The sequence below is a fragment of the Phasianus colchicus genome, chromosome 7, assembly GCF_987193195.1.
Source record: "Phasianus colchicus chromosome 7, bPhaCol1.hap1.1, whole genome shotgun sequence".
Lineage (NCBI taxonomy): Eukaryota > Metazoa > Chordata > Aves > Galliformes > Phasianidae > Phasianus > Phasianus colchicus.
This window is the reverse complement of record NC_143442.1, coordinates 31,214,498-31,241,871: the sequence shown is the minus strand read 5'-3', so window position 1 is coordinate 31,241,871 and position 27,374 is coordinate 31,214,498. Positions and strand designations below refer to the sequence as shown.

At 37.6% G+C, this 27,374-nt stretch overlaps 1 protein-coding gene and 1 long non-coding RNA gene across 8 annotated transcripts in view; one reads left to right on the top strand and one right to left on the bottom strand.

Annotated features, from left to right (window-relative positions):
- The window catches only part of ZNF804A (zinc finger protein 804A), a 455,187-nt gene extending 452,280 nt beyond the window's left edge, over positions 1 to 2,907 (top strand). For both annotated transcript variants that reach the window (XM_090144338.1, XM_090144330.1), the window contains one exon: positions 134 to 2,907. The gene's annotated coding sequence lies outside the window, so the exon portion shown is untranslated. The remainder of the gene's footprint in view (positions 1 to 133) is intronic.
- LOC116235935 (uncharacterized) overlaps positions 1 to 27,374 on the bottom strand; it is a 352,161-nt gene that overhangs the window by 26,898 nt on the left and 297,889 nt on the right. The window lies entirely within an intron of this gene.

Here is a 27,374-nt window from a genome sequence, read left to right as displayed (position 1 = left end):
ATATCCAGGAAAACAATTAAGGTGAATTAATCTTCAAATTTAATACATTGCTTTTGAAGAAAACGCATAAATGCATACAGCAAAAAAAAAATTACAGTCAGTCTCAGCAACATTTTTTTTCTTCCTTTCTAAGCTTTGGCAGGCAATCTACATTAAAAAGGCCTGAATTTTAAGTTGTTTGCAGCAAGTACAAACAGCATTTCTTATCACATGACATCACTGCCAGGAAGACACGTTCAACCTATACATAAAGTTCCAGCACTGCCCGGATTGAGTGAAAATCGAGTCTGACTTGCTGTATTGGACTGTGCTTGCTGCCAGGATCCTTGAGAACAAGGCCAGCATCGCTCACTTTGCCACAAACAATTCTTCAGTTTTCAGGAAAATGCAGCTTTATTTCTAGTACATTAAACATCTTCCCTACTGCATTTCTTAAGCTTCTATCCTCCAACAACAACAGAACCCAACATCACAGTGTTTATCCGTATTACACCTTTTCAGGGTCCAAAGAACATCTATTCTTTTATTTCTGTTAAAAATATGAGTCATCGTGTAAAGCATCAGCAGGAAGCTATTAAAGAAACAGCAAAGCATTATTGATCTTACTGTCTGGAAATCCATCATACTCACAAATCCTGTTAGAAGTCAGCTCAGATAATAACATCTCAACTGACCACTGCTGGAAGTACCTCACAGAAATACAGACACAGCCACACATTTGAGGACCACCATGGGTTATACACTGCATAATACTGTGCTGTTTATGTTCACTTGAAACTTTCCTCTGCCCACTTAAACACCAAAGTTCTGGGCCTACTAATTCTGAATTTACAGCAATCTGTAAAGACTGATCTGTCACAGAAAACTTGCTTCCACAATATCTCTTTAGCCTGTACTGCATACTGATGTAATAACCTGATGCCGTGTCTGGGTATGGGAATATCCATCAGTTCCGACATTTCAGAATAAATTAGTAAGCTTTTCAGCATTGAAGGACTAATTCTCTCTGCCTTTAATAAGCAGTAAGGATGGCCATGCCACCCCATGCCCTAGCACAGGAAGCCTTAAATACGGGGTAAGAGTGGAAGACTGCACCTGAATCAACAGTTGCAGTGCATTCTCCCGATTCAGTGTTTGCAGGCGATGCACCTGTTTTCCTTCAGACAACTTGGTTTTTACATGTTTGGATTAAGGGGTATTTCTGAAGAGAAAACAGGCTCATCTTTAGATGCTTACAGAGATGGAAGAAAGATTCTTAACATGTGAGAAAGGACAAAGTTCTTCATTAGCTGGAAATCACACATTTCAAGTATACTGCATCTCTGCAGTGTTCTGCCATCCATTCATAAAGAATACTTATCCACTTCCCTTACAAAAAGGATCAGGACATACTTCAGCTCGTGCTTCATACTCATCTAATTACTATTATTAGTGTTTAATCCTCATGTATAAATACAAGAGCAACCAGAAGGGATATTACTCAAGTGAGAAGAGAAATTCAATTCTTTTTCTGCATGACTTTTGAAAATAATATAATGGAAGATTACAATGGAAGATTGCATTCATTATATTGTTGCATTTTCCCTCGTTAATGAGGACTAAAAATAATAACTACATCAAAATACAGATGCTGATAGATTGCTGGTTGGACTAGATGATCTTAGTGGTCTTTTCACAGAATGGCCTCGGTTGGAAGGGACCTCAAGGATCACAAATCTCCAATCCCCTGCCACAGGCAGAGCCATCAACCTCTCCATGAGGTTTTCCAACCTTAACAATTCTGTGATTCCATACTAACAAACAGTATGCAGATACCGTTAGTATTCATTTAAGGGTGATTTTTACCAAGAAATTGCCACAGAACAGAAGCTACCACAGCAGCAAAGTCTCCAGAAGGGAAGACCTTAAAACTTCTCAAAATATTATACTAAATTAAAACATCTGTAGCCACGTGCCTGTAATTTTACATTTGGACAGATTACTCGAGTGAAATGCAATCAACTTACTTTTAAAGACTTCACTACAGTTCGCAGATGCTAAAGCAATCATAATTAACATCTGAGTTGTCATTCCTTACACACCAAGTTTTTATTCAGGTCTGATCTTCAGACTCAAGGTCAGGCTTTCGAAAGCTGAAATCTCTTGTCACCAAATATCTAGTATGATTAAACTAAAATGCTTAAACATCTGGTTAGACTAAAATATAGTTGTTCAACGGGTCTTAAAAAATTAAAAAATAGAACTGATTGCAGATTTGTTAACCTGAGGCAGTAATTTGACTGCTTATCCCTATTTCATCAGCGTATCTTTTTATGTTGAAGAAAGCAGACGCTAGATTACTGCTTTAATCAGCATCATAAAGCATCCTGCTTCTCTCTGCTTCCTAACAGCTGGTTTTAGAGGAAAAAGGTTTATTTGGTGGCTGAATTGGAAGATCTCCAAGGACGTTCTGAGCTGCCACATCTGTAAAGTTGGACTTTCAAAGCAGGCTGGGAGTTATAATAAATTGCTAGCTTATAGTTTCCCAAACCATGTAATATGTAATAAAAGAAAAAATGTAATAAAAGAAAAAATCATCAAGATAAGTTCATTATCTCCAATACAAAGTCTACTTACTCATAATTTAACATAATGTGAATTATATCTTCTTTTGCCATCATGACAGAAAAAACAATGTTACTTCCTTTAGATAAATCAACTTTAAGTATAATTCCATAAAACAGAAGCCATATTTCACTATGAATAATGCTGCTAAATTGAGAAATTTGTGTGGAAATTCACTTCTTTAAAAAAGAAAAAAAATCCCAAATTTCCATTACTGCTGAAGAGACTGTGCAAGCAGAGCAAACTGAGTCTGTCTGGCATGACGGATGTAAAAAGCCTCCTTGTATTGCCCTAATTGCAGTAAGGGACCCCAAAATTTTTATTTTATATAGAAAATAAGATTCTTAGAAGCCCTTTATGTCAGCTCATTACTGCTTCTACTGACATCTGCTTTCATGCGATTCTGAGCACCTACAAAATGCCCAAGGTACAAAGTAAAAATAAAATTAAAAAAAAAAAGGAAAAAATCACGCAAAAAGTAGTGTTAAGAAAAAATTCTGATATTTATAGCAGTGTAACTAGAATTACTCAAGTTATTATTATAATAAGATATTTCATTTGAAGATGGCATTAAACATTATTACCACCAGCTTGGATCTGGGAGTTTTCTAGTAAGGATTACTGCTAGAAAACTGAGTATCTCTTCTCATGTCACATTACTTTATATCATGCAAATTTCACTGTTATATATATCCATAATACTGCTGTGCAGAACTATTCTAAATGTCATATTTATAGGTGGAATGAAGCTCCCAGGTCATAAATGCTCTGAAAAGAGGCCCAGATTTGCTCATGCTGCCTCAGTTTGAAGATTGATTCAGCTCCCCTTTGGTGATATGTTTAGTCCTTCTACTGCCAGAGTTAATTTTTCTCTCAGGGAAATTGAACTACCATTATCTTCACTTCAGCTTTTGAACAAATACTACTGAAAAATAAAAATCCCTCACTCTCCCAGTGATTTCAGCTTGAGGCATGCAGTCACTTATAAAGAATAAGAAAAGGTAAAGAACAGTGCACCAAACTTAGGCATTCAACATGTCCAGGTTGCAAAATCATCATTTGATATATTGGTAAGACTCAATCTTGCACTAAGAAAACCACTTCCAAGTAGAATCACAGAGGTACATTAGACTTGAGCACGTGTTCCACGTAATACTGCAAAGATTTCTTTCTGCTACAGAAGAAGCCAGTAGTAATTGAATTGAATTAAAACAGACTGCCTGAAATCCCCAACCTGCACGCACCTGGGAACATCCCAGTCCCAGCAGGATTACGCTCTTTTGCAGGTACCTCTATTCCACCTCCAGCAATATTGATTTTGAAGACATGCCTCATTAGGAAAGAAAATGGGGAGGGGGGAGAAAGGGAGGCAAAAGCATGTTGTTCAATAAACCCATACTTATTTATTAGAACATTTTGCACAGATATAATAATTCATTGCAAGAGGTTAAGGTCAGGCTTACATGTTTTCCCAAGTGGCAACCTAGGCCTTAGTTCTGTACATACCCACTGTACAGTCACCAAAGTCTGGTTGGAAAGAGTAGCGTAGTGACATAGCAAAGGATCAGAGAAGGAATGCTCACCCAAAGATTTAGGCTTGTGATGAGAAGCTCCACAAAGGAGGGATCTCCAAACAGAGATCCTTCCCCAGTGTTAGTCAGCCCTTAAATGAGGTCTAGGTGAATTGCCTTCCCCTGTGCTCCCACAGAAGGGAGGCAGGGCTGAAAATTGTATCTAGAAGACAAAATATAATTCCTTTTATTTCTCATTTTACATCTCCTCCTTCGAGTGCGTTGACAAATTTATATTTTGACTTTGGCATTATCCATTTTCTAACTGTACGTGCCCACATACACCTACAGTATGTAATCTTTGCACTGTATGCCTAATATACGTGGTATTTTACCCGTGTTTGTACCCTGGAAAACAAGTGGGAAGCTTTGTATTCTTTCTGAGGTGATTTCTATGTACTGAGAAGACTTACACAGAGGTTAGTCTGGGAATTGTTTGATTTTATTGCTGGGGCCTAGGAATAGATTCTCTTCTTCCATTTATGTGAATTGACAGTTTCTGTTCACCAAAGGAAAAGCAAGCAACAGAAAAGTTTCTTGGTTTGATGGATGGCCAGGTGAGTTCTGAAAACATTTTTAGACTAGAATAAGCAAAAGGTTTTCTTTGTTTGCTCCTTTTTTTTTTTTTTTTTTTTTTTTTTAATACTTGAGCATTCTGGTAACAAGCTGCCCCAGAGCTAACAACATTCAGTTATTACTTTACTAGCTAAGAAATCATTGAAATTTCAAGAGCTAGAGACCAATGGCTTCTGTTCTGCCTGACACAAAAATTGTTCCAGTACACAATAATTTAGAAACAGTTTTGTTACATTTTGATTAATCTTGATATAGTTTTTGCAATTTCCATCTGCACATAGGAACATTCTAATCAGTGGAAAGAGGAAGATCCACAATTTGTGTGGGGAAAGAAAGGAGGAAGAAAAAAAAGAAAGGTATTTCACAAAGCTTTGTTTCACTTTGTTTTCTGCAACACCTTAAAAAAAAAAAAAAGGAAATAACACCTGAATAAGGAACCAGGCACCAGGGCTATTCTCAAGGGAAGAACTTTTCACCAAACCCAGGAACAGCATTTCCAAGCATCAAGAATTAACATGCAGACTGGGGAACACTAAAGACACCAAGCTCCTACTCTTCTTTAAGAACCTTGGCTCAGCAAGTGCCTCCAACAGAAGATTCCCACACACTACGCAATTAATCACAGTCCGGTTCATTATGTCCACATCCAAACCCAACCTTGACACTGTGATAGAATGGTTAACAGATACGTGGTCTAATTGTTAGGCTGTAAATGACAAATCTGATGAAGCACCAAACCTGACCTCTTACGCTTTTTTGTTTGCTTTTTAATAACCTCCATCTACCAGCAGAGAGTCTAAAGCTCTGTCTAGTCAATTGTTCCTTGCAATTAACTGTCCTTTGTACTATCAAAAGAAAACAAATCCACCTTTGAAGAGGGAGAACAGACTGAAATGATGTTGGCAAATAAAGCTAAAATAAACTAACAAAATGAAACAAAGTGCAATGTATTCAATTACATTAAATTAGTAAATATTCTCCCACACATATGGGGAAAAATGAACATATGATTGAACTAATAGGATTATGCAAAAGAAGCTACTAATAATAGGCCTGTAATTAATCTCTTTCAGTCTAGGGGCTTGCCTATAATCATTCTTCATGTGCATAATCTAATTTGGGCAAAAACTAATTTTATTCAAAGGACGCATCTTACAACAACCCTCCAATTTGTGAGGACTACTGCTCCTAATCGAGTTATGGTTCAGCAGATGGTACAGAGTCCACACATCTTCTGTGCTTACTCATGTTCCATGCTGTGTTTTCTGACAAGAGGGAGAAAGTTTACTGGGACCACCAAAACACAGTTCACTGGGCATGCTGAATGGTAAGAGATTAAATACAACCAAAGAGTATTTCTCAAAAAACCTTATGATTTCCAAAAGTTATCATTATGATAATTATTTTGCTGTCTTAGTACTCTTTCCCTCTATCCACTAGCATTTTACTTTCCAGAGGTTACAAAGTGATTTTGGAGGGGGGGAAAACATAACAAACCCATAAAAACACACTATGCAGCATTTTAGTTTGTGTGCATCTCTGTGTGTTTTTCTAAAGCAACACATTCTTGTATTAAAGTTTTCTACATTTAAGAAATAGGTTATATTTGTAACAACTGTTGACTATGGATTTAATAAAATATCTCAACATTTTAGTTTCATGCAAGAACAAGAGCTCAAACAAGGGAAAAACCCAGAGAAAGAAGGAAAGAATTTCTGCAGGAATTCTACTTGAACCACTAAGTTTTTTGGGAAAAAAACAAAAAACAAAAAAAATCAAGCCATGAAGTATAGTAAAATACTTTCCACTTAATAAAATTTTTTAACCTCCATAACCAAATCGTATCTCCTCAGAGGACTAACAAAACATTCTCTCTCCCTCTTTAACCCAATTTATTGTGCCCAGTTACTTCATTAGGGAACACCACTGCTGGAAATCCAGGAATTCTCTGGAATATATTCATTTTCTGCCTTCATAAAGTGCAATGTATTGCAGCTAATAAATGAGGCCAATATTGCTTCACAGCTCTTATAAACAGACCTACTATCTTTTGGTTATGAACTATGCATAAAACAAGTTAAAGCCTCCAGCTGGTGATCTTGAAGGCTTCAAGCATTGTCACTTCAGCCCCATAAGTCTCACCTTTGCTCTTCATTCTTGAGCCTCAAAGAGGCAGACTTTATTTAATTCATCCCATATGGAAATTTAAGTTTGCTCTGAACAAATGGGATGCATAAGTACAGCCTTCTGTAAGATGAGAGGTATTGCAAGTTCCGTGTTGATTTATTATTAACACACAGAAAAAGCGGGTTGATGTCAGAAACCTCAACTGCACGTTAATTAAAAAACAAACATAACCAACAGTTCCATATCATGGGCTATTGAGGTCTTACTAAAAGTGGAAGTAAGAGGAAAAGGACTAAAGCTGCAATTCAGAGGAACTAAACAGATTGTGGAATCACAGAATCATAGAGCAGGCTGGGTTGCAAAGGACCACAGTGCTCATCTAGTTTCAACCCCCTGCTATGTTCAGGGTCGCCAACCACCAGACCAGGCTGTCCAGAGCCACATCCAGCCTGGCCTTCAACACCTCCAGGGATGGTGCATCCACAACCTCCTTGGGCAACCTGTTCCAGTGCGTTATCATCCTCTGTGTGAAAAACTTCCTCCTAATATCCAAGCTAAACCTGCCCTGTCTCAGTTAAAAACATTTCCCCGTGTCCCATCACTGAAGAGATCAATCTCAACAGAACTTAGAGCAAACTCTGTGGAGCTGCTGTGAGTGCCATTTGGATTGTGACATGAAGAGATGTATTCCTTTGTTCACAGTTTAAAAGCTGACTGAAAAGGAGAAGCTGCAGTAAAGCAGGGCATAGCCATAGATCAACACAATACACAACCTGTCCCGAGAAACAACAGGAAACAGAACTAATCACTGGACAAACCCTTTGGAGTTAGAAGAGATGCAAGATGCTTCCACAGCTTCCAGAGTTTTATATTAAACTAAAACAAACCAGTATAACTACCCATCAGAACAAAACTGAAGAGTACTTGGAAAAATAAAGAGGAAAAGAAGCTGCCTTGGAAAGTGAACAGTGGTGAAACAGTTGTTTCACTTGCGGAAGAATTAAAAGAAACGATCCTTCATCCAGGCACAGCACAAACCCATAAACAAAGAGTAGGCACCAGCAATGCAGGACATAAGGATATCTATTACATCTTAACAGTAAAATGAGAATGCTGTTATAATAAAACATTAAAAATGCAGTCTAGAAAAAATGATCTTAAACCCCAAGTCTGTGTTGATTGTATTGCAAAGGCACCAAATTCTGTTTTGCCCAGAATCTTTTCAGAAGTCTTCTGGGGAAGAATCATCAGAAAGCAAGCCCATCATAATGCCAGCAGACTGGGTTCATAACACTGTACATCTTCGTCTCTCCATGAACTGCACCAGAAGCCAGTGAGATACAAAATCTGCTTTTACTCTGTTCACCTCAAACATACTATGTCAGGCTCAATTAGTCAATGTAGTTTTTTTGGTACTACTTGTATGTACTTACATAATCTGACCCCAAGACAACATACAGATATTCTTCTAAAGCACACTTCTGTTTCATCTCAGTTCTCCCTGTTATTCACTTCTCTTCATAAACATGCTGTTGCCCTTCCATACTGTTATCTGCTTGCAGTCTGGCAATGCAAAGTTGGACAGAAGTTCTGCGGATTTCATAAGAACACTTATAAAATGTCACAAGCTTTAGTGACTCTGGGGATTAGATGTATTTAGAAATGCTGTGTAATCTTCAGCATGTTGCAAGCAACCATGTCTTGGGATTAAAATATATAAAAACCTGTCATGACTCTGGTATATTTAATATCTGCTTAGTGACATCTCATTTAGAGAAAGGATTCATTAGCCTCTATGCTATTGGTTTGGGTTTTTTTTTCTTTGTAGCAGCAATATGGGATGTGGGGTTGAGCCGATGCTTTCTTTTTGAACACACATTTTCAGAGTCACTGTCTGAATGGATTCAGATCACAGCAGCCTGGAAGTTGTCACAACGTGGTATCAGGGGAGAAAAAAATATCGAAGTCCATAAAATGAACCTCACAGAACATGACTGCAACTTTATGTCCAGTTGTTTCAGCTCCCTAAAGAAGAGAAGCCTTATATCAAAATGATTAGATTTTGTCTGTTAAGGATCCTCAAAAACACAGTAAGTCTTAAGGTGCTATGGTGAAAACTGAATCAAGCTAGGTATTTTTATGCAAGAAGGAATATTAAATCCTGAGCAGGTGCAGTGGTTAATTTTCATAATGTTCTTGGTTCTGCAGCAAATATAGCGTTACAAGCTTCATTACAAGGTAAAATAGATTTTAACAAATTTTGTTTTGACACCAACTGCCATTCAAATGAACGTAAAAGCACCCTCATTTATTTTAATGACAGCTGGCTTGAAAATACTTGCAAATAAGACAATATTATATAAAGAAAAAAAATCAATCACACTTCATAAATAAAATGCTAAAAATAATGACGCTCTGGTCTTCACCGTGCTTGAACATCAAAGAAGAGAGTGAGTAAGCAAAGCCAGAAAAATAATAGATAACGTGTGTGTTAAATTTACACCCAACGCCTCTGTCGTTCCAATAAACGACTGCTAATGCTGAAAGCAGTTGAGGGAGAGCAACAATGCCAAATCTAAACTGAACCTCCAGGCACCCAAAGAAAGGCAGCCTCTTCAGGATTCTGGTGAAGCAGCTGCCTCCAAACAACTGGAGGTTCTGAAATAATAGCTCTCCCAATCCTTAATTCAGCAGCCTCAGGTTTATAGCCAAACCCACCAATCAATACATACAACAAGAAAGAAGGATGCTGTTAGCCTGGCCGGGAGCTAGACTGAACCATTTCATTAATCAAAAAGAATGAACACATACTTTGTCTCATATGCTCTTATTTTTATTTTCTGATATTTCTGATACCCTCACTTTCAATGCTGACTAAATCCCAAACAAAAACTCCCAAGAGAAGGCAATCCGTTATATTTTCTATCTATATTTTCTATATTTCCCAGCATTTTTTTAAATTTCCTGTAGGTAACAGCATCATTGTATTAAACAGTGCAACTGAAATGCAATTCATTTCGATACCTGCAATCACAACCTGTAATTATCATGTAACTGGAGAACTATAATCAAGGAGCACAGCTCAGTTTCATTTTTGATACATTTCACAGGGAGAGCTCTATGATAGTGCACCTAAAAGGGAAAAAGTCTACAAGCCAAAAGGTTAGCTCTCCGAGTACACTTTTTAAAGTCATTGTTATTTGAGAGGGTCAACCAACCAACCAAACAAAAAAACCCCTGTTTTTCTGGTGAGAGAAGTAACTAGCTTCTGACATTCTGACATTTTCACACCTTTTAAATGAAATAGCAGTATAAGTACATGAGCAGCATTACAGACATTACAAAGACATCTTTTATAGATCTGCTTTAGACATACTGAGTTCTCTGTGCTATAATGGTTCCACAATAGCAAAGTGGAATTTCAATTATTTAAAAATTAATGACCCTCATAGCACCCTAATTCTGAGGGCTTGCAATTCTCAGGTAGAGCCCTTATAAACCCTAATAAAATGATAAGTTCTGCTTTTTAGCAAGCAGATGGAAGAAGGAATTATTAAAATATCCTAAAACAAGTAACCACAAAACTATTTGATATTTGTTTATATTTGCTTAAAGCAGAGAATTTTAGCACCTGCACTATTGCTGACGGTTACAGAAGAGATCATTGATGGCAAAATTCCTATCGCAACAGCATCTAAACTTTATTTCAAAGAATATATTTTGGCATTTTTATTATGGTGGGTTTTGGTTTGTTTGCTACATTGTGATTGGTTTTGATTTGTTTTTTCTGCCCAACACATTGCATCACCCAAGTCTCAGGACTTTGCACTTCCCATTTTTCTGATTTATTAAAAATAAATGCTTCATTAATTGGCAATGTACTTTTGATTTTCCCTTTTTCCTTTAGAAGGGCAGACGGTTCTTCACTAAGGGCACCAAGGTTCCTCAAATTATAAAGATAACAAAAAAATAAATTGGTACAAACTGGAATCCATAAGATTTCCATCTATCTTACACAAGCACCTGGTAATTTTTCTTTTGCTGCGCACTGTAAACCCAAACTGATGTTTCACATATCAACACAAGCACTGAGATCTGGGTCACCAGAATCAGAACAACTTTTGAAGCTTTTGTAATATTCGCTTTGAATATCCCAGTAACATTGTGGCAGCAAAGCTAAACTAGTGAAATTAATAACTATAACAGTATTACTCATTTTCCTATACTCACGCATTTGCAGGCATGAACACACGTGCACTGATGCAGTCTATTTATTATGAATTGTATTGTTTTGGAGCAGAAAAGATACCGCCTACCAAGATTTCACATCTCCAGGGCTGTTCTTAGAAAGGAGACAAAATATGGTTGTGCTTCGCATACCTTTGGGGACAGTGATTCTGACCTTTACACTGCCATTCAGTGGCACCCTTGATGGAATAAGACTATATCACTGCTTTACATGCTGACTTTTGTCATTTGATCTCCTTATTTGAGTGTGTGATGGTGGCAGTCTTGGTCCTTACCTTCACTCCTAACAGCTTCTGTCTACATATTATTCCAGCATCCATGACCTTATATTCCTATCCATATTTCACTCACACAAATCTTCTAATTTCTATTACAGATCTCTATAACATGTTTCATAAGGGTCCAGCGTTCAAACTTTCAGCTACCCTATTTCCCTCTAGATTAAATAGTTCCTAGAAAGGCCTGAAAATGAGATGCAGAGTCAGATGAACGGAAAACCGATCTTTCAATCCACCCACACGGGATTTGGGCCCACAAAATCATTTGTATTCTTTTGGGTGTTTTTTTTTTGTTTTTTTGTTTTTTTTTTTTTGTTTTGTTTTTTGTTTTTTTTTTTTTAATTTCAGATGACAACCAAAGTGAATAAGAAATTCTGCAGATGTGTCCAAGTTCCCTCCTACACAAATAAGAATTCAATTTGTTCCAGCACTTGGGTGACCCGTGCTGTGATGAACTTTTCCATTATCTTCCTATTCTGTGATTGTGTAATTATCTTGAGAGATATTCATGTAGAAATGACATTTTATCTGGTGAATAATTTACAGGTTGGCAAAGTTTAAATACATACAAACGACACAGTTATTATTAATGTCAGTTAGACCCAAGAGAACAACTAGGAAGCTGAGGAGATGACACGCTTTTCTTTCACCACCTCACGCAAGCAAGACTCATGGGGACTCTCAATACAATACTCTCCATCTCACCTGCAATTCCCAAAATTATCTCAAATACGAGCTAGGCATGGATTTATTTTACTTCAGTAAGACCAGTGAAGGAATTGCATAAGCAGCGTACACAGTGCAGTGTTCCGACAGCAATACCTGCCACACCAAAAGATATCTTAGCTCTGTATGATACACAAGAAACATGATTTCAGTTAAAAATGGAATACCAAAACAAGACTGCCAGTGTTCAGGTAAATTAGCAATGCTAACTTAATACCAGAACAGGTGAAAATCTCAGCTGTTCGCTGCAGGAGATTTGGGAGAACACTTGCATTTAGGATGCACTGTATAAAGGCAATGTGGGCTCTTCCGTGTCATGATCCAATGAGAGTATACCAATCCTATGGAAAGGGGTCGTTTTTTCTTCTTCTCTCATACTTATCCTTTCCTTACTAGCTGATCTAAAAGATAGATTCCTATTTTTTCAGCTATCACAGAGCAAATATTGATTTGGCGAAGGGCAAAAGAAAGATGTGGAGGTCAAGACTACAAGATGATAGATGGTGAATGAGCTAGATGACAGGCACTCTCCCAAGAATAAGGGTGATCTGTCTAAAAAGAACAGGAAGACTGAAAGAAGGAGATCAAAGCTCACATTCTGATACTGACACTGATCAAAAGGAAAAAGAGCAAGTGTTAGATAATACCTCACAAGCTGAACTGACTGAAAATAATTTGTACAAGCTTCGGGTACTAAAAATGTACTTTAAAATTACATAAAAATTGTAAAATAAGCCTTAGCTGAGCTTTGGCTTACTAAAAACCCCTTCAGTATACTATGTCAGAACGTCATGGATTTGATTTATCCTTTATCTCTCTAGTGGGCAATCTAATACATCAGTACTCGTCTCCAAAACACTTAACACATGAGTATACACTATTAATCTCAAAAACCAAATCATTTTATCTAAATTTCAGGCAACAAATTTTCTTAGTAAAAAAGCAAGAAAAAGGATTAATAGAAAAGAAATCTCTGCAGAAATCCCATTTCATACTTGTCTTGTGAACCTGATGGATGGATGGAGGAAGCAACTAATTATTATGACAGCTAGTGACTGAAGATAAACTGCTCTTTTTAAGAATTCCCTCTGTAACCATTTCGCCCAGTGAATCCAACCCAAAACATAATGAAAAGATTTCCACTACATCCAAAGGGGGGATTAAACAGCTATAAGTTTTCAATAACGTGCTGTCTGGAATGCTAATTATGAAGCTCCTTTTATGAATAATTTTGCATTGGATCTTATGTCCTTGAGCTAAAGCCCATAACTTCTATCAGCATTAATGAAAATTATACATTCTGATCCACAGAGATCAGAAAGCTTTTCCAAAAAATCTCAATATAGCCAGTCTTGTTTAACTATATTAATTTTCATCTTGATTTTTAGCAGGTGCTACATGACAAGGATATATATACATATTTTCATTCCTTTCCAAAATTCATGTAAATAAGCATGGCAACTTAAATGGAGTAATTTTTAATTAACATCTGAGTTAATTGGTTAATTAATTCAAAACCAAGTTTTTAACAGATATCCTTAAAAGACAGCAAACATAGAAACTTGTGAGCAAAGGTGATGCAGAAAACCCAGACCTTGAAGGTAGCAAACACCAGGGATGGGAACCAAAAGTCTAAAGAAAACTCTTCAGCAGCAGGGTCTTATGTTGTGAGCAAAAAATAGGATCTAGTATTCTGATATATGAACTCTCTCTGCATAAGAAAAGAGACTAGTAATGCCTGCATCATCATAGAATATCCCAAGCTGGAAGGGATCAACGGCATGAAGTTCAACTCTTAGCTCCACACAAGGCCATCCATGGCTTGGGGCCATGCCCACTGCCCTTTGATGAAGAATCTTTTCCCAGCGCTCAGCTGGCCTTTCCCTGACATTTTCATGCTGTTCATAGAATGATACAATGGCTTGGGTTGAAAGCGGCCTCAAGGACCTTCAAGTTCCAACCATCCTGCTGAAGGCAAGGTTGCCAACTGCTAGATCAAGCTGTCCAGGGCTCCATGCAGCCTGGCTTTGAGCACTTCCAGGGACAGCATTCACAACCACTCTGGGCAACCTGTGCCAGCACCTCACCACTCTCAGTGAAAAATTTCCCCGTGACATCAAATCTAAATCTTTACTCCTTTAGTTTAGAACCATTCCCCTTGTCCTATCACTATCTGCCTTTGTCAAAAGTTGATTTCACTCCTATTTAGTAATTTCCCTTTAAATATTAGCCATAATGAGGTCTTCCCTCAGCCTCCTCTTCTCCAGACTGAACAAGCCCAGCTTCTTTAGCCTGTCTTAATAGGAGAATTGCTCCAACGCTAACACCATTACAAAAAAACCCTTAACTATGATCCTATGTCAAAGATAATTGCAAGTAGTATCTTAGGTGTTACAGTACTGATTATCTGGAATTATCAGTGTTAAGGACAAAAAATAAAACACTACCCACCAGACACTCCATCAGGCCTATATCTGAAATACTTGGTGCACGCAGGTAGATTAACAGCACATTATTTGCAAGAAAGGCTTGTACCTTGAGTATGGTAGAAAAGAAAATAGAATGGCAACACTAACAGTAGTCATGTGCGCCATTAATATAATTCCTCTTCAGAAATTTTATTGTTTCAATACTGCTAATAATAGGTGTGTTGTTTATTACCATATTAAGGTGGCATCCATTTATCAGAAATGTGTTTATGCATGTGTTATAAATATTATAACTACATTTTTCACTTATGTTTTATGCATGCCATTTAAAAGGGAAAGGCCAGATTTCAACTGACAAAACTATAGTGACTTAGCTTAAAGTTTTAAATTGAGTCCATCAGCTACACTACATTACAGCATACAGTGGGGTCAGGAAAGAAATACTTAAACATATAACAGTTTTGCTGACAAACAGGCTTTTAAAGATACAAATATAGGAAGATATTCTTCACACTGAGTCAGTCAGCTTGTATGTCTATAAGTTTGAAATCAACAAAAAAAAAATAGAGAAAACAGGAGTGTTAGGAAAAAATAAAAAGATTAACTACAAAAATCAGTCATGCTTTAGTATCTGTCAAAATCTAAGGAGAAATATTTATGGCTTATATCCTACTCACTCCTATACTGTACAGACTAACAAAGATAGCCAGGTTTAAAAAAAATATTAATCCACAATCCACTAAAGCCAAATGGAAAAATAAAAATAAAAATGTTGTCAAGTGAAGCAAGATTCTATCCAAAGGCTGGATCATAGAAGCACAGAATCAGTAAGGCTGGAAAAGACTTCTAAGATCATCCAGTCCAACTGTTTACCTACAACCAATATTACCCAATAAACCACATCCCAAAAATCTACGTCCCTAAAGATTGTCATATCAGAACCTGTTTTAGAAGTTCTTGGATCAGGAGAAATTTGATTCTATGCTAACCAATTTCAGTATAAGTTAGGAAAGTGAGCAAACAAGCACTCCAATGATGGTTAATAAGAAAGCTACTTCAGCAAATGAGCACATTTCTACTTTACCAGGTGTCTTCTCTCCTCTCATTTCAAAATTAGCGTATTTTGCTTTTATGGTGGTGGAATATCACCTAATTCTCTCAAATCTCCTACCATAGATTCTCAAAGTCATTCCCTGATTTCAGTGGACAATCATAAAATTATTTAAAATACACACCAATTTTAGAAAGCTTTACTTAGCCACTATAATTCCAAAGGCAGATGCATTCTAGACCTACAAGGAGTACACACAAGATCACTGTTCTAAACATCTCCTTACTTATACAGCACAAACTGTCCCTATTCTCTCATATTATACCCCTGAACAAAGACTTCCAGTATCCAACTCTGCTAATACTACTCTCTGCCAGTTGCTGAGACTTTCAGAAATTCCCTGAGTTTGAGAAATATTGACTCTGAATGCCATTCTATACATTACATTTAGCAATCAGTTGTAGCAATCAGTTCCCTCCATTTGCACTCCTCCTAAAACAGATGAAGAAAACTTTGAGGAAATAAGGTTGTTTAACCTTTTTTTACTCATGTTGAAGAACTTTTCTGTTGACCTCATTCTGACTTTTAATGCAGTAGGAAAAAAAAAAAAGTGACAGATTTTCCTTTTTGGGGAAAGAAAAACAACATATTTTTCTCCCAGATTGCTTTTCAGGATTTCATTTCAACAGAAACATACAGAAAAATACAATCTTCATAAATTCCTGAAAGCTTTAGTTTGAAATTATTACTTAATTTGACCAAACTGAAGAACTCCATACATTTACAGATCTCTACTACTGGGAGCTTCCAAGTCTGAGTAAGTTACTAAAAGATCTCATGCTGTGCTATATCAAGTTCTTCATATTCCTCTCTACTGAAAGTTCTACTGAAAGAGCTGAAAGTTCTTACTTCTGAGGAGCACAAAACCATGCTTTTCCAAGTGAAATTAGTTCTGAATGACATACCGTGAGCATAAAGAGCAACTCACAATTCAGACTGGAATTCTATCAGCATAGTTTTTACACTTATCTACCTAAACTATCATTTTTTTTCCTCCTGAAAATTACCACGGATACCTATTTTTATCCTATATTCTCATACAAATGTAATTCAAGGAATACAATTTTTCATCAATTTTCTTCTGCATGTGGGAGATTGAGGGCTACATTTTGCTAAAAGCATTACATCAAAACTCATATCAGCTCATCAGAAGAAATGTGAAAAATATCTTATTATTAGAAGGCATTCTATGGGTACATTGGTGAGAAGACAGACCAAGAAGAGTGTATTCCCCCTCCCTCTGATAAATGAAAACAGAGAACTCACTAATAGAGACATGGAAAAGGCTGGGGACTTCAAGAGAGCTTATAAAACAGGAGGGAGATTGACTTTTTACATGGGCAGATAGTGACATGAGGAGGGAGACTGGCTTTAAACTAAAAGAGGAGAGATTTAGATTAGATGTTAGAAAGTAATTTTTCATTGAGAGGGTGGTGAGGCACATGCAGGTCGGATAAGGCCTTGTCTATGCCTAATAATACCTGGTCTGGTACTCATGTCAAGAGTCTGAGCTATGACCAGAAACTGGCAAGGAAAAGAGAGGAGGGCACATTTGGCAAAGACACAGAAAATATAAAACCATGTGATGATGATTACCACAGAAACAGTCCCTCATGTTTTTGGAAACTAAAAATGAGGTCTTAAGGAACCAACAGAAGTTTCTCATCCTTTCTGCAAGCTATGTGTTTTCTATACACATGTTTGTATCTCAGCTTGCATACCTTGTAACTTAGCACCTACTTGCTTATCATGAGAAACCGTTTGTGGAAAGGGTACATAGCCAGGATGCTGGAGAACAGCTTTTGAATCTCCCTCTCAGCTGGCCTGGGACCTCCCCAGTATGCAAGCCCACGGACCCAACCTGCAGCTGATGCATCAACAAGACTGGTCATATAACCAGTTTACCTTATGTTTACGTACCCTAGTTTACCTTCCCTGGAATACTGATTAGTTATGGACTGTAAGTGTAACAGCCTGCTCAGAATACATTTAATAAACCTGTTTGAGTGCACCTGATCTGTATCAGGGAAGCGTGCAGTAGTCACTGTCTTCCCACAGAAGATCAAGGGTTTCATATGCAGACACACGTGTTTTGGGAAATGGGAAAAACAGGAAGAAATGGAGCACGTACGCAAAAGAACAAAGATCAGGAAGCTACAGACAAGCAAAGCATAGTGTCTGAAAATGGATGACTAGCTTTTCATTGATTTCTTTCCACATCCTTAGGAATCAAATTACTTTAAGACTCAATTTGGAGCTCCCAGGTTCTTGTTCATGAGATTTAGCTTCGACTTAGCAATCCTAACCTGTGACACATCTGTTCTAATTTATTTTATTCAAGTCCAAAAAAAGGATTCATGCCTCCTTCATGTCTTCCCATTATTGATTTGATATTCTCTGGCTACAAGAAGGGTCATTAGGCTTAATGTAGGTCATCAGGATGCATGCTGATTTTCTAGTGAATGTAATGCAAAGTGATATTAAGTGTTTAAACGAACAACAACAAAAACACAGCGAAAACATAGGGCACTGCAGAGACGGTCAAAGATTGAGATTAATACTCTCCTAAGGGAGAAAGTAATTGCAGAGCACACAGAACACAACACAAGTTACATTCTGCTTTCCAAAAATGAACTTCTCTGTGCAGAAAAAAAAAAATAAAATAAAGGTTACAGTTGAGATCAGTGGTTACAGGTGAATGCACAAGGACTCTACTTAGCAAGATCAGGAGGAAGACCCAGCCCAAAGGTGATGCTGAAACTTTTCATCAGTGGCCTCTCTGTGATCACTGTAGACTTTGTAGACCGTAAAATAAGTGCATTCTTCTAAACTTGGATCTCTAATGTTGCACTTAGCAGTCACTAATCTGTCATTGCCTTGAGGTGTTTGAGTGTTACAAAAATAATACTGTAATGCCCCTGTTTAGATCAAGAGTTTTCTAAAATGTTATTATAATCTGTTATTTTAGCCAGAGCCTGTGCAGTAAGCTTTGATAAGTAATGAGTTTTATTCCATATTCCTAGCCAAAGCCCATTTAACACTCTCTCATTTTTCTACTAAATCCTTCGTGAACTTTTACATATAAAAATATTTCTGCTTTGAGCTGTTTCAAAAGCCAAGCATTCAATACATCAGGTCAGGGAGAACCTCCCACATCACGGCTGACTGGAGTTTGTTATGGAGATAAATCATCCTACATGCTAACTTCATAGTCATTTTGTGTATCCTCCTATGCTCTTCTAAACTTTTAGATAAAATAGGGACTTTGCATGTAGTAGTTACACTAGCTGCTATTTTAGTGGTGATCATTTTGCCTACTAGGAGAAAAGCGAGATCATGGAATCACTTGCTCCAGTACAGACAGACCTATAAGAAGTTGCCAGCAGTGAAATAAGAAACCTATACTCATATCCAACAAGAGGCGATAAAAACAACTCAGACTGTGTATTTGTATAATTTCATGATAAGGGAGATTACACCAGAATCCAAAAATTCTTGTTACTCCTTCTGACAGCAGGAATGATGTTCTGTAACATCATTTCAGTACGTTAGAAACGGATTTCTGGAAAGAGAATGCAAAACTTTGCTTACATATAGAGGGCTTATATACTTAGGGCTTACAGTTGTGTGTGCTTGCAGCCCAGAAGGCCAACAGTATCTTGAGCCGCATCAACAGAAGGAGGGGCAGCAGGGAGAGGGAGGGGATTGCCCCCCTCTACTCTGCCCTCATGAGCTCCCACATGAAGTAAACGTTTCAGGCAGGGATGTGGAGCTGCTGGAGCGGGTCCAGAGGAGAACCATGAAAGATGACCAGAGATCTGGTGCTCCTCTCCTATGGAGAAACGTTGATGGCATTAAGCTTGTTCAGCTTGGAGAAGGGAAGGTTTCTGGGAGATTGTTGTGGCCTCTGAGTATTTGAAGGGAGCTTACAAGCTGGAGTGGGACTGACTGTTTACATGGTCTGATAGGGGCAAATGGCTTTAAACTAAAAGAGGGAAATGGTACTCAGTAATCCTTATTTTCCAGTACTGACTGTCACAGACCAACAAATGATGTCAAGAGAGTCCTTAAGATTTCCGTTTCTCACTTCATTATCTGTAAATAGGGGAATAATTATTTTTTTCTTCACGATGTGGTGACAAGATATATTACTGCTTACAGCATACATCGCCACTATGTATGCAGAAATGTAAAATATCAAAGATGGTAACAGGGAAATTGCTGCAGTTCTTTTGTAATTTCTTTATGCTAGAATGTTCATTGGGGGCCAAAGTCATCCAATTGCAGTATTACATTTTAGATATGTAAATGTACACGTATCACATATTTGTATGTGCATATGTATGTATACATTTGTGTGGGGGTATGCATGAATAGATCCCCTGTTATAAGGCACAAATTAGAGCAATCTCATTTCTGCACTGTGGCCCAGAGTAAAAAATTCAGCTTGAATTCCGTTATCAGATCATCATTACAGCTGTGGGAGGACTGGGAAATGCACTCTCAAAAAACTTCAAATTACCTTATATGAGGCATGTCATTACTGGATCATACTGATAATTGAACTGAGAGCATCAGATTATTTTTGTTATGTCACTCAAAGTTCAAAGCCACAGGGCAGTGTGTTCTTAGCTTAACAAGTTTCATTTATGCAATACTGAAAACATGTAATCAGTTCAGAGGTTTTAAGCCATTTCAAGAATTACAGATTTGAGTTTTCCTCTCTCCTTGTCACATACACCTTATACAAACAAAAGCATCCTATCTGCTGCTAATAAGGGAAGGCAAATCCCACGAGGATCATGAGCACTCAGCACATCTTAATACTGATTCCAAAATTAAAAGCCAGAGGGACTTATTTTCCCTCTCTCTGAGGTCTTCCAGCAAAATATTGATTCTTGCTGATCTCTTTCCATTAATATATTTCTTTCTTACAGCCTGAATGATTGCGTTGAAGTGCTTAGTAACTCTCTAATCATGTACATCTCCTGGGGCTGCAAAGAGCTTTGGTTTTAAAAGTAATTTGTTTCAAATGAGGCCTTATGAATCCTAATGTGAGGGTCAGGGGCTTGGGGAAAAAAGAAAAAGTAAATTTTCAGGGATAACGTGTGTGAGAATACAGAAGTTTTAAAGCCATTTACGGGTTTGACAGAATAAATATTCAATTACTTCTGTGAAGCCCGAAGCCCGCTTCAGCTTCATACAGGTGTTCGCAATCGTTAGGGACTCAACGGTCTGTCCATCTACCTCGGTGCACACCAATGTGGTGGGTGGTAAAATGGCGTTTATTAACTCGTGGCAGTAGCTTATATAGCCTTGTACAACTTCGTCTACGCCCCTCTTATCTTGCGTAAGCACTTGCGTCACTACTTCCTTATCTGGTTACTACTAGCAACTACTCGAAGGTTCTATGCTCGCTGTCTACACTTCTGGAACTTCTAAAAATCACCTACCCTTAATAACCTCCTATGAAAACCTAATACTATTAGAGCGTTTCTGAACCTTTCTGTTCAACAAAAATATGGACTACTAGACCAACAAGAAATGAAGTTAGCAGTCTGCAACCTTTGGTAACCCGAAAGTGAGACGGCGTCAATTCAAAGGAGGAAGAAAATTGAGCCATAATGTTTAAAAAGACTTATTTCCAAAATACTGTCAAGGCAGTACAGTCTTATCTAACAAGTCCATAGGGGCTGCACGACGCCCAAGGATTTCTCCTCGTTGAGTTACTCCACTAGGCAGAGAACTCAATGCTACAACATCTGATGAAATAATCACCAACTATCTGCAAGACATGTTGCTACTACATTATAGTTTTGATCAAAACCAGTTCCCTTACCATTAAAATTCAACCAAGATAATGAAACATGACCGTATACGAGTACCACAGAATACATCAGCACAAAACAGATCCATTTACAGGAAAGACAACAGGATTATACATTTTGGCTACACAGGATGACAAAAGATGTACTCCCCTGAAGTATCCTACTTAGCTAAAGGAAATCTTAAAGCTTTTTTTATTTTTAATTTCAATGTAATATATGTTAAACACTTTCAGTGCAAAGCCCATCATAACACTTAAGCTGGAACTGAAGTACCAACTAAGCCTCAAAGAGATAGTGGGATGAGTAAAAGGTTTCACTTCCACTGACATGATCTTTATGCTGTTTTGCATGAGTTCTTTAAAAACTACCAGTGGTTACAAGCTGTCTGGAAAGCCCTGGTATGCCCAATTCACAATCACAAGCAGTCACAAAATCCCGTGCAGCACGGTCATAGAACCTGCAGCAGGGGTAACTAACACTGAAGGAATGAAGCTGAAGAAGGAGAAAATACTGTTCTCTAGAAGTAGATTAGACACTTTGCCTCTCCTGAACTGCACTGTAATCCATCTAGGTTAAGCCAGATATGGAGACTATTACTACAAATGCACAGAATTTGGATGTCATTTTAAGATCTGTCCTCTTCTGGACAATCATTAGGAGAATTGTTCAGTTATCAGATCTCTCAGACTATAAGGCCTTCGAGTTTTCCTATGATAGCTAAATCAAACAAGTCTGCGAAACAAGGATTTGGGCATTAAATTTGGAATCTACTCAGTGACAGGCTCCCCAGGGCAGTGGTCACAGCACTGAACTGCCAGAGCTCAAGAAGCACCTGGACACCACTCTCAGACATATGGTCTGATTTTTAGGTGGTCCTGTGTGCACACAGGAGATAGACTCAATGATTGTTATGGGTCCCCTTCCAACTTGGGATATTCTGTAAGTATCAGTCAGATTTAGGCCTTTTGTCAGCAGAACAGAGTAGATCAGATGGTTCATCCCTCACCCTAACAAATCACACCAGGTGAAACCTTGCAGAAGTTTCAAAGGAAGGAAAACATTTCCTTTTTCATTTTACGCAAGTCAAATGATTTTCAATACAAAATAAAAGATTCAACCTGAGACTCATGGACTGCCGTCTGTTCTGCTTCATCCATCACACTGCTTAGCAGCATAACACCATTTATTGGTGCAGGCAGAGGAGGGGGCAGCCAGAGGTCTCTCCACAACAGTTGCTAAAGATAAAAGAAGTTTATACTGGTATATTGATGGAGTGGGCCTGTCAGAGAAACCACATTTCCCCTCCTAAGAGGATTTGGTTCCCTGAATAAATAGGGCATGCTATCAAACTATTTTTGCTTATCCAGGGGATACGCTGCAACTTCCCAAGTGCAAAATTTGATGGATTGAAAAAATTGCCAGCTGTCCACCCTGTAATATGGTTTGTTACATCTCAGAAGAGGTCCTATCTCTACAACATAAGAAGCCTGGAAACAACTGTAGGTCACCATAAATTCCTTAGCAGGGATTCTAAGCTTTTACAGATAGGTTTAGCTTCAGTTTGAATCCAAAAATTGACCAAATTGAACCAGACCCCAAATTTAAACACGTAGAAATGTGAGCCACTGACAACCAAATTGCTTCCTTTCAGAAAGCTCTGATTTTCCAGATCCGGTTGTTTTCCATTTACTCTCTCTACTCAGATATGCACTATCTAAAATAGACAGCAAACTTAATAACATTCATCATCTGTTGTCAATAACTTAATTTTGAGACCCTGCCAACCCCCAAATTATCCAATAAAGCAAAACTAGATCCTGAATTTTCACTTCATATATCATCTTTGTCTTTGGAGAACTTGCTACAGTCTGAAGATGCAGGAATTTCTTTTTCTTGCAGAAAGAACATAAAGCCACAACAAACCATTAATTAAAGCAGGCAAACAAAAATACACTGTATCACTTCTGTTAGTTGCTAAAATTACTATGAAATGAAATTAGAAGGTAGCTTTTAGTTCCCTTCACATTTTATTTTTTGTATTCTTAAAGTCAATTTGATTCCATGCATACACTAGGTATCACATTACTTGACGCATTTTTCACCAAGTACTATGCTAAGAAGCAGATGTTTTAGATGTTATTGCCATCCAGAGGAAGATGCCTTAAGCACATGGGTGCATGCACACATACGCATGCCTAGAGACCCCTATTGCAGCCTCACGTATGTACCAAGTAATATAAAATAGATTGCTGAAAATAAACCTCCTAGTTCAACATGAAAGTGATTAACAGGAGCATGGTTGAATGTGAAAGCGGCAAGGTAGGTGCAGAAGTTAATGTACTCTTGTAAATACTCTGTATTTATGACATTACTGCATCTTCCCTCCCGCTCTCACTGAGGCACAGATATTTCTCTCCATTTCAGCAACAGTACAACCTACCAGCACAACCTGATCATCATAATTCCCATCCGCCACCACAAACACGAGATCACCAGAAATGATATGTTCCACTTCATTTGACCTTTTCTTGTAGAAATACATTAAACATGTATAAAGATTGCACATTTTCTTTCATTGATTTCAGAAGGTATTCAACCTGAAAGCAACAGAACATGGATTTCAGGACCTGTCAGACACTCAATTTACTGCTGTTCTGGGTACCAAAGCACACAGGGCTCAGAGAACATAAAAAACAAAGCTACAGTTACATGCTCAGAATACAGAGGATCCAAAACACAATTCAAATATTTGCCAAGTTTCCCAAGTCTGACTTCCATTAATTTGCACGTTTGCTATGCAGGCTACTTAGGGACAGTATATTTTCCACTCGCTCTCTCATTTGAATACTAAATATTAATATATTCTGTAGCTATTGCTGCATAAAACTTTATATGCGTATGTGCACGAACACGAGTATAAATATTTATACACACACCTACCTAATTATTAGGGCTTTTCTCCTGCACATTTACATACAGGCTTAGAGGCAGAAATGTCCTTACTGACTTCCAGTTGGACTACACCCACATTTAAAATCCTATATCCTGGCATTAATGTTATCCTGCACAGAACAGGATCAGACATTCAGGCTTTGCAGATCATCTTCTTGCTGAAAGAGGTATCAGTAGCAAAAGGCCCAAAAGCAATCTATGAGCAAATCCAGTGTGCAAAATAAATGAACAATTATTGATAGTAATGATCTTTCTATAGAGTTCAACAAGACATGTGACACACAAGCGAATGGAAGAGCACTGATCTCCAGCCACTCACATACAGTAACACAGATTTCACAGCCTGCTGGTGTGTGCTGCAGCTTGTTACCCAAGGACTGTGGATTATAAGATAGTAATTAACAAAAAAAAAAAAAAAAAAAAAAAAAAAAAAAAAAGAATTTATCATGAAATTTTAATAGTTGGTTTAGGAATTTACTGTTACTATTTCATCTCATCATCCCACGGTGGCCCCAATCAGGATTTCTGTCACACTGCTTATAATTCATTTAATTAAATTCTATTGTGTTTCTGAAAGAGTTTAGGCTATTTTAGTTTTCTGAAAGGAATTTTTTTTAAGCCTTCCAAATGAGGTGCCAGCCATATAAGCAGGCACAGAACTTGCATTCCTTACATTTGAGACTGGAAGGATCTTTGTGTAGAAGACTTGCATGATGTAGAAGGCAGCACACTAAGTATGGCAGCTTTTTTTTTCTTTTATTTTAATCAAAGAGGAGTGGGGGGTCAAAACATTCACAGACTTTTTTTTTTTGTTGCAACAGATTGCCAGTTGTTATGGGCTTCTAGTTAATTCCTATTTCCTTCATTTTATAATAAAGAATTGCTAGACTGGTTTGGAGAAGCACTGCTATTTGTATATCCTCACTCCATATTGCATTGCATATCGTAGGTGTAAGTCAAGACTTCTCTTTCTTATAAATTGATAGCTGGCACACAGAAGAGCACAAGTAGCTGCTTCAGGCCAGATGAAGCCACTGAGTGCTTTCAGTACTCACACTGCACAGGGAATACCTCTGGTCACTAGATAATCTCAAGCCATTCTCTGCAGTCAGTACCAGTTTCTTGGTCACATAATTACTGGATGGTCTGGATGGAAGTAAGTAATACTAAGAACTTACATTTTGGCTCTTTCTTTCATCTGATTTTTATAATTGGTCCTAATATTTTTCAGAAGACACAAAAGCCTATTCTTTCATTTAAATAAATTTACCATTAAGCTTATTTGTAAAGACAGGCCTTAGGTGAAATTAGAAATCCCAAATTATTCAGGATGAGGTCCACTAATTTTACAGTATTACTTCTTATGTGAAACTTCTCTGTGCCAGACTGGAAGGGTTTTTTTGTTTTTGTTTTTGTTTTTCTAGTAGGGAAAAGAATGCTTCAAAACACTCCCTAGAGAACAAAATGTAGCTGTCACATTGAAGATAACGTACTTAATCTCTTTGTTACATTACACTTTAATAAGCTTTATTGTACTCTGTTTCTGTATAGCAACCCTCAAAAAAAAAATAAAATCATTCACTAAGTAAGCAGTACGATGGTCTCTATGCCTCTACCCACTTAACAATTAGATTAATGCCTTCAAAATAGTCAAAGACAGCAGTAAATTCCTTTCATAAAGGCTGGCAAACACAGCAAGCACATCAGTCATTCGTCAAAGTACAGATGACAGCTACTTTCCAACTTTCAGTGATTCTGTTCAATTTAGATTCAAATTAAATATGATTTCTATCTTCCTATTGTAAACCTTACACCATTCAAGAGCCATATACTGGTATTTCATTTTTATTTATCATAATGCCTCACTGAAACACATTCCATTACCGACATGAAATTCTTTAAGAATGCTGACTACGCACAAGACATGTCCCAGTTTTTAAGCAACTCTTTTAAAACTTGCACCTGGATAAATAAATTATGCAATTACATCTAAATGTATCATAACAGTTAAAAAACAGTGCTTAGCCTCATCCTCCTCTCCTGCCTCAAGTGGTTGATGCAAACTCAGTCTCCATTTGCTATATGCTGAAAATGAACAGCAAAATGCCACATGTAGCACAATGTTATTTTGTGTAGCACTAAAGCACAGAACCCATGCAGCCTATGTATGGATCACACAGCTAACTCAGTAACAACTATGAGCCCAAGCAGCAAGCTTCTGTTTTGCAACAAGGGGTGCAAACCCACGCTGTGGCTTAGACCTTTATTTCTATTATTTGGTAGTGTGAACTGCTGACATTTTCCATTCTTATATGAGCAGGGCAGAAAACATCTTGTATGTTATTTATAACTGCAGCAATGAATGAAGCCATTCCGAACTTCATAATCTGTGCAACAAAAGTACTGCCAGGGATGATTATCTGGGATAAAATATTTCAGTGTAAGGAGAGATGATCTGACAAAACAGAGCTAGGTGTTGTCACAATCACAGCTCAAGTGGTGAGACATCCAAGATAAAGCAGCATCAACTCAATCTACCAAAAGCCAAAGAAGAGTTAATGAGTAGTTAAGTGGAATCATACGGATGCAGTCCATAGGGAAAAAAACTCACAAATATTACAAAACTACCCAATTAAAAATAAATGACGAGACCAGCAAGTTATCTATAAGCAGTTAAATACATTCACAAACCCACTGTGCTAATAAATCTCCAGTCAGGCAGAGCACACTGCTCATCTTGGAAACGGCTGCTGAGAAAGATGAGCTTTCAAATATTCCCCTGAGGATGAGCAAAACAGAAGTTTTGGAGTGTGCTGGAAAAAAAAGCTAATTTAGATATTTGAGACTTTGAAATGCTTCATGGCTTCTTTTCCATCTATAGGTCTGCAATTAAAGACAGATGTTAAACATATGCTTCAGTCTAT